Source organism: Gekko japonicus, unplaced genomic scaffold (assembly GCF_001447785.1).
Source record: "Gekko japonicus isolate JY-2015 unplaced genomic scaffold, Gekko_japonicus_V1.1 scaffold603, whole genome shotgun sequence".
NCBI classification, from domain to species: domain Eukaryota; kingdom Metazoa; phylum Chordata; class Lepidosauria; order Squamata; family Gekkonidae; genus Gekko; species Gekko japonicus.
Window position 1 is genome coordinate 353,344 of NW_015169192.1, and position 7,392 is coordinate 360,735.

Genomic DNA, 7,392 nt, shown 5'->3' on the forward strand with positions numbered 1-7,392 from the left:
TGCACAACCATCACCCCTCCCAACAATGGCCTCAAAAGCCCCTCTGATCAACACCAGCTGCAGACAGAGGAACAGCTCCCATGAAATGGCTCCTCCGCTCACACTAATCCAGCTGCCAGACTGCTCCACATCCGGCCAGCAACCTGTTATTTACTCCTGTGCCACACTGCCCCATCACTGTGACAGATCAAAACAAAAGCTGTGACAACACCCATGCCCTGCCACTGACATGGGAGTGAAGGGCCTGACATGCCCATTTCCTGCAAGAGACCCTGGGGCCCAGAAGACAGGCCACCAGAGGGGACCTGCGCTAAACCAGCGAGCTGCTTACTCATGTCAACAAGGGACTTGCTGGTACCTGTTCAGCTCCAGATAAGGGGAGCCCTCAGGGACAGCAAAAGAAAAAGACAGGGAAGGAACAATGCAGAGGAAAAAGAAACGGAAAAGCCAGGTGCCTCTCGTATGAGCGAGTGACAGCCATGTCACCTCCACTTCCAACATTGGGCCATGGAAGAGGAAAGAGGCACTGAGGAAAGATTCAAGGGAGAAAGTCCAGACGAGCGAGGGATGGAATAGGATAGCAAGGGGAGAATAGAAGCAGTGCAACCGACACAGCCCTGCAAAAATGGGCAACAGTAAAACAAGGAGACAAAAGAGAAGGAACAAAAAAGTCAAAGTGATGCAGGGGGTGGCAGGCAGAATGGAAGAAATTGCTCAAAGACATTATAAACCCCTTTGCACTCTACAAAAGACTGCAGCATGATGGTGACTTTTATTTCCTCAATTTTGGTTCCCTGTGAGCCATTATTTAAAGTTGGGAGCTGCTCTGGGGAAGAGACCTGCTCACTTTTCCCCAAGAAAATACTGCCTTGTATTTACTGGATAGGTGTGGCTACCCCAAAGGACCAGGCAGTAAATAAAAGCCTACCATGCAAAGCAATAAGGGAGAGATATGGACAGTTCTGTGACAAGAATCATATGCCACAGAGTGGGAAAGTAGGAGTCAAGGAAAAGGGTAACAGAGAAAAGAGATGTGGCAGGAGACTCAGAAATATTAGGGCGTTTTGTGTTCCTATGGCCCCTGCCACACCGGGGGGGGGGGGGGGGGGCAAAGTGCTGGGGAGGAAGCCACGGTCGGGAGACCGAGGCAGCCAGCTGCGCATGCGTCTGCATGCGCAGTTTGGCCAGGAGCCGGGGATGCGCCGGCAGAAGGACGCGCTGGTAAGACCACCTCTGTCAGTGGTTCTTTTTTGCTGCGGGGTTTCGGATGGATCGGGGACGGGTGCACGCCGCTTCCCAGATGTTGTGGTGAGATCGCGCCCGTTTGCTGCGGCCTCGATCTGTCCCTCTACCAGGCCCAAACCCTCCGTGTGACCGGGACCTATATCTCTGTTCTGCAGGGAGGAGATTTCAAGGTGGGGGAAAAGCAGCCCTGTTGCATATGAGAAGGCCAGCTAGTTAGGAGAGTGAGTAAAACCTCCTTTCTCAGAAGAGACATTCCTAGTTTTAAAACAAGTTCTATTGATGGCTGAAGGTTGCAAATGAACCATATACTGTAGTCCAAACTATCACTGACCAGGGAAGCAGAGAGTATACATAAATACCCAAAGCGGGCAGAAGACTATGGACAGAAGGTAAATGAGGATGGACGAAAATAAGGCTGCAAAAAGGGAAGCACCAGAGAAAACGAGGCTGTATCTGAAGGAGTGAGCAGTGACTCACGAAAGCCCATTTTGTTAGTCTTTAAGGTGCTACTGGACTCCTACTCTTTTCTGCTGCTATGGACAGACTGACACGGCTCCCACCTTGACCCATCATCAAAGAAAACGAGGCAGCCTAGAAGTAAGGGTTGGACGAGGCTGGCCAGAAGAGGTTTAACGCAATCCGAATTACCACTTCGATTCAGATGAGGGTTCTTCTCTAAAGTACCCCCTTCCCCTCCCTGCTTCTTAAGAAACACTGAGAAAGAGGGGGTGGGGTGAGCAGGGGCAGTAATTCTGCGCAGTCTGAATCGGATGTAGATTAGGCTCTGGTCGGTGTGGCCAGGCCCTCTGCGCTCAGGGGCAATAAAGGGGAGGGGTGAGGCTGGGCAGGAGGACCGGTCCATTCAAATCCGAATTAAGGCCGTCGATGCGGATTTCCCCTCCCAGATCCCTTCCAGGCAGACTCACGGCGAGGGGGTCCCTCCGTGCTGGGCGACATCCTCGGCCGCGTCGTAGAACAGCTCCTCGGTATCGGAGTCGGACGCCATCAAGACAGGCAGCGGCTGCGGCGACCGGGCAGGGCCGCTCGCGCCAAGTCTCGCGCGAGGGGAAGGCAGGGGCGCGGCCATGCCAGTGGAACGGGGAAGGAAGAGCCATAGAGATAGATCCGCACGCGCAGTCTCGACTTGCGGCGTCCGCTCGAACGCCGCCCTATGCGGGATAAGAGTGAGGAATCGATTCTAATCCGCCCGACTATCATATTTTTAACCGGTTTTGCTCCCGAAACGGAACCCATCTTTTACCTCTATAGCTCCTCGTCTCGGAGATCTTTGCATGAGTTGACCCTCACTTTGCATAGAGAACCTGAAGTGTAGCTCTTCTGGGGTGAAGGAAACCGACCTGCCAGGTGGGCGCAGACAGGGGCGGGGCCTGGGCTACCTCAAGGCGGGGCTTCGGCTGCGAGAAGGTTATTGAACTGCTCGTGCCAGTCCGCTGAGTTGGTAAAAGCAAGATGTGGTGTTGAATTAGCCTTGATTTGCATGAGGAGCTTTGAGAAAGTGAAACGAAAGAGGCTGTTGCCTTAAATTGAGAGGCTGCCGTCTTATGTGCACTTACTCTTTTCTTATAAATTTAGAACATTTTTATCTCCAAGAAGCTGAGGGCAACGTACATCAATCTTGACTCTTAATTAGCCCATCCTGGCAACTAACCCCACCCACCCCGTCTTCCGCCTATATGTAATGGTTAAGGAAATTCTATTTCACTGTATCTGAAGAAGTGTGCTTGCACACGAAAGCTTGAATTAAAATTGCGTTGGTCTTAAAGGTGCCATTGGACTCCAACTTTCTTTTTCTGTTTCAGACCAGCACGGTGTCGGCTACCCACCTGAAACCAAGCGACAGAGTGACTGGTCTGGGGATTTTAAACTTGGGTCTACCTAGTCTGACACTCTGACCGCCGTACCGCGCACTGTTGCTAAGGTGTGAGCGCAAATGAACTCGGTGAGGATTATTTCTGAGTCAGCGTGCACAGGATGGACTTGCTCAAGTGATTACCCCTTCCACAACACACATTGCAAAGCATAATAGGATGAGTTTAAAGGGAAATTTTAGGTCTTTGTAAATTGGCCTTTCGAATAATAGTAAAGCAAAATGGTTAACTCTGCTGAAATTTTATTTCTAACCACCACCACCCCCCTTTGGGATGGGGATAAAATTCTGATAGCAGTACTATCGCTTCTCTTGTCTATGAGCATGTGCAGCGTGCCTTTTGCTTGCTTCCTCACAGTGGCTCCGCTACGATAATAGTCACATAAAATGACAACCTTCCCACAGCAGCCCCTTCCCCTGGAAAAGCTGAGGGCTTGAAAAGGACTCTCAGTCCCTACCCACCTTTCTAGTGTTGCCAACCTCCAGGTGATGGTTGGAGAGCTCCCACAACTGATCTCCAGGCAAAAGAGATCAGTTTACCTGGAGAAAACGGCTGCTTTGGACAGTGGCATCCCCAAACTCCGCCCCGCTCAGGCCCCCCAAGTTTACCCAACTTGGAGCTGGCAACCCTGCCTTTCACCCAACTTTGCAATCATGGGGCTCTGGCAACCCTGCCTTTCACCCAACTTTGAAATCATGTAATATAGGCATTCTAAGTACACAGCGCCATCTAGTGGTTACAAGTTTTCATTTCCCAATATGTTGAGAATTAAAATAAGATGGTTTATTCCACTAACCTGTGTGAAGAACACAGACTTTTGGCATTTCATAGGATCTTCACGAGAGGGGGGGGGGTGAGCTGAATTATAATCCCAACATTATGATTCTCATCTAGATGTCACTGCTGGCAGCATTTCATGAAGTGGCCATAACTTTTGAAAAATATATCTTGCTTTTCTCCATGCCAGTGATCAATATTCCTGGCTGTGGCTAGCACCAGGCTTTTCAATGCAAGTGGGCAAATGCATGACCTAAATGGGCTTTTAAAGATTAAAATGGGAGCTGTAAGGAATTGTGCCCCACTTCCAAACTTTCTCCCTCTGGGATTCTGCAGGCTCTCAGGGACTTGAACAGGCTAATATCCTCAGTCTCCTTTCCCCTCTTTAACTTCTAAATTTTTACATTTTATTGCATGTTGTTAGGTTGGGGTGGGTTGGGGGCTTTATTGTTGTTTGGTGTTTAAATTATGTATTATAAGCCTCCTTGATCCATGGAGAAAGATGGGATAATTTTTTTGATAAATAAGTAATTAACCATTTCTCATCCTCCTGGAGCATGTTCAGTCTTCATCTGAGTAAACAGCAAATCTTACTTTCCTCTGCTGGGGACCTGATTTTGATGCTTTTGTGATCATTTGGTTGCCAGTGACTTTACTTCAAGAAGGAGTGGTGCCTGCTTCATGTTAACTGAACATTAGAGAAGCCCTGTTGGATCAGGCCAATGGCCCGTCCACTACAACACTCTGTGTCACACAGTGGCCAAAACCCAGGTGTCATCAAGAGGTCCACCAATGGGGCCAGAACTCCAAAAGCCCTCCAACTGTGGCCCCCGCAAGCACAAAGTATACAGAGCATCACAACCCCAGACACAGTGTTCCTATCTATAAAGGTAAAGGTTCCCTTGCTCAAAAGCCAGTCAAATCCGACTCTAGGGTTGTGGTGCTCATCTCCGTTTCAAAGCCGAAGAGCCAGCGCTGTCCGAAGACGTTTCCATGGTCATGTGGCCGGCATGACTAAACACCAAGGCGCACGGAACGCTGTTACCTTCCCACCGAAGTGGTACCTCTTTATCTACTTGCAATTTCTTGCTTTTGAACTGCTAGGTTGGCAGGAGGTTCCTATCTATACCTTGGGGCTAATAGCCACTGATGGACCCCTGGTCCATATGTTTATCTAATCCCCTCTTGAAGCTGCTGATGTTTGTAGCTGCCATCACTTCCTGCAGCAGTGAATTCCACATGTTAATTACTCTTTGGGTGAAGAAGTACTTCCTTTTATCTGTTCTAATGCAATGTATGAAGTTGTTTTTAAAGCCTACAGGTGCCTCTTTTCCTCTGAAAAAATGTATTATTTAAAACATTTATTAATTGCTCCAAAAGTGACATTCTCATGGTTGCTCATAAGACTTAAAAATACTTAAAACAGACGTAATTGCATAATTTTATAAGCCTCTATCATGTTCCTCCTTAGTCACCACTTTTCAAAACTGAAAAGTACCTTACTCTCTAGCCTTTCCACATGGGAAAGGTGCTTCAACTCCAGCTAATCATCTTGCTTGCCCCTTTCCGTACTTCCTCCAACTCTGCAACATCCTTATTGACATAATGGCAAACCAGAAGTGAAATAGGAAGAAGATTAATGCAGCAGTAGAGTAGTTAAAATGAGCAAGAGTAAGAAAACCATCAGCTAACACTAATGCTCACCAAAGACTCGAGAAAGCAAAATATGTCCTTAACCAGCACTTAAAACCCAAAAGAACAGGTGACAAATTATACTGGATCATCAACAACCTTGTATGTTACAATGCCTACGAATGTATATTCTGTATGACTAAACGTGGTGTCTTCCATGGAGACAGATCAAGCCACGTGAGTCTGTCTGTAGCAGTAGAAAAGAGAGTCCAGTAGCGCCTTAAAGAATAACAAAATTTGTGGTCGGCTATGAGCTTTCATGAGTCACTGCTCACTTCTTCAGCTATGATTGCATAGTACATGATCTGAATACTTAATAAAAGCTTTCACAAGTCATTGGGCTTTACACAAAGCTAGAAAGATGACATTTAAGAGTATATAGGTGTTGCCAAAAACCTACCATTTATTCCTCTATTAGATTTCCCCAGGATGATCACATGCAGATTTACGGCCAAGGTAGAGCACTATCAGGCTGTCAAGTTACTAAAGTTGAGATATTCCCCCTCCCCAGTGCATGAATAAAATCTTCAATGGCTCTCCAGGAGCAACCTGCCAACCAAAGCACACCTGCATGATCTATCTTCAAAGCTCTTTAAAACGGCAGAAAAAAGAGACGTCTTAAGAGGGTATCAAGCAAAGCCGGTTCTTAGAATGATAAACTGAGCCTATTTTCATCAGCAGCTGAGGAAAGCATTAGTCATGCTCAGCCTCAAAAGAACATGTGCTTATGTTTCCAACCACAATAATCCTGGTTATGGAAACGAGGTACAGTCAATGCTATCCTGAATGTAAGACAATGGTATGTTCTCTTGTCCTACCCCCCCCCCCCCCATGGCTTCAAAGCGGCTGAAGTACAGCAGCGAGGGAACTGAGCTGGCAGTCAGGGAATCCCACGTTCAGTTCTTAGGGCTGTATTCCTGTGCATGCTGATGTGGCTCAGTCTCACTGAACTCCGTGGGACTTTCTTCTGGATGAATCTGTCTTGTGTGAATTCAACAGGTGGCTTTAAGCAAGCAAGTCGCTTAGCCTCGTATGTGCAATATGGGAGTTAAAATGCTTGTCTACCTTACAGGGCTGGCTTGAGGATTACAGACATGGGGTGCGTTCAGACGGGCCATTTGAGCTGGTTTACATGCCAGTTGGAAACGGACTACTTACGCGCGATCACACAGCCAACATCTGCCTCCCGTCCCCAACCGCCCCAAACACCCTTTAAACCGGAGTATTTTGCTACCAGGTCCCCAAGTGGTGTTTTCCTGGTGTTCCAGTTGTAGCTGCATTTCCCCCCTGTGTGATTGCGCCTCCCCCTGTGTAGAGCCACTTCCACTCAGAAGCCCGAGGCTTCTGCTTTTTGTCCGCCATTTTATTTTAGTGTCGGCGATGTGCGCTTGGGCGAAGCTTCGCCCCGGCGTTAATAGAACGAATAATGAAACGGTGCTTAGTTTTCGGCTTTAGACCAGTCCGGGACCTCACGGAGGCCAGTTTACTTGTAAAAGTTTAAAGGGAAGGGTTCGCTTCAGGGCATGCTTTTCGGGATATGTTGTTCAGCGCATGCGCAAACTGTGGAAGAGGAAAAAAAAGGCCGATACATGCTGCCGTGTGGACGCTCGGGATCGATATGCTCCACAGCGAGAGAGGGTAATGTGATCGCGCTTGTCCTGGATCAAATACAATCCGATTGGAACCGGAGCAGTTTAAACTGCTCCAGCATGCCGTCTGAACGGTATGTATGCAAAGTACTCAAAAGCACTAAGCGGTAATTATTATTGCTGTTAACTCCACCCCCACT

General features: G+C 48.0%; 1 long non-coding RNA gene across 1 annotated transcript in view; it reads right to left on the bottom strand.

The window, feature by feature from the left end:
- The window catches only part of LOC107114684, a 14,434-nt gene extending 12,166 nt beyond the window's left edge, over positions 1–2,268 (bottom strand). The window contains exon 1 of the long non-coding RNA XR_001482651.1: positions 2,172–2,268. This is a non-coding gene — a long non-coding RNA (uncharacterized LOC107114684). The remainder of the gene's footprint in view (positions 1–2,171) is intronic.
- Positions 2,269–7,392: the final 5,124 nt, after the last annotated feature.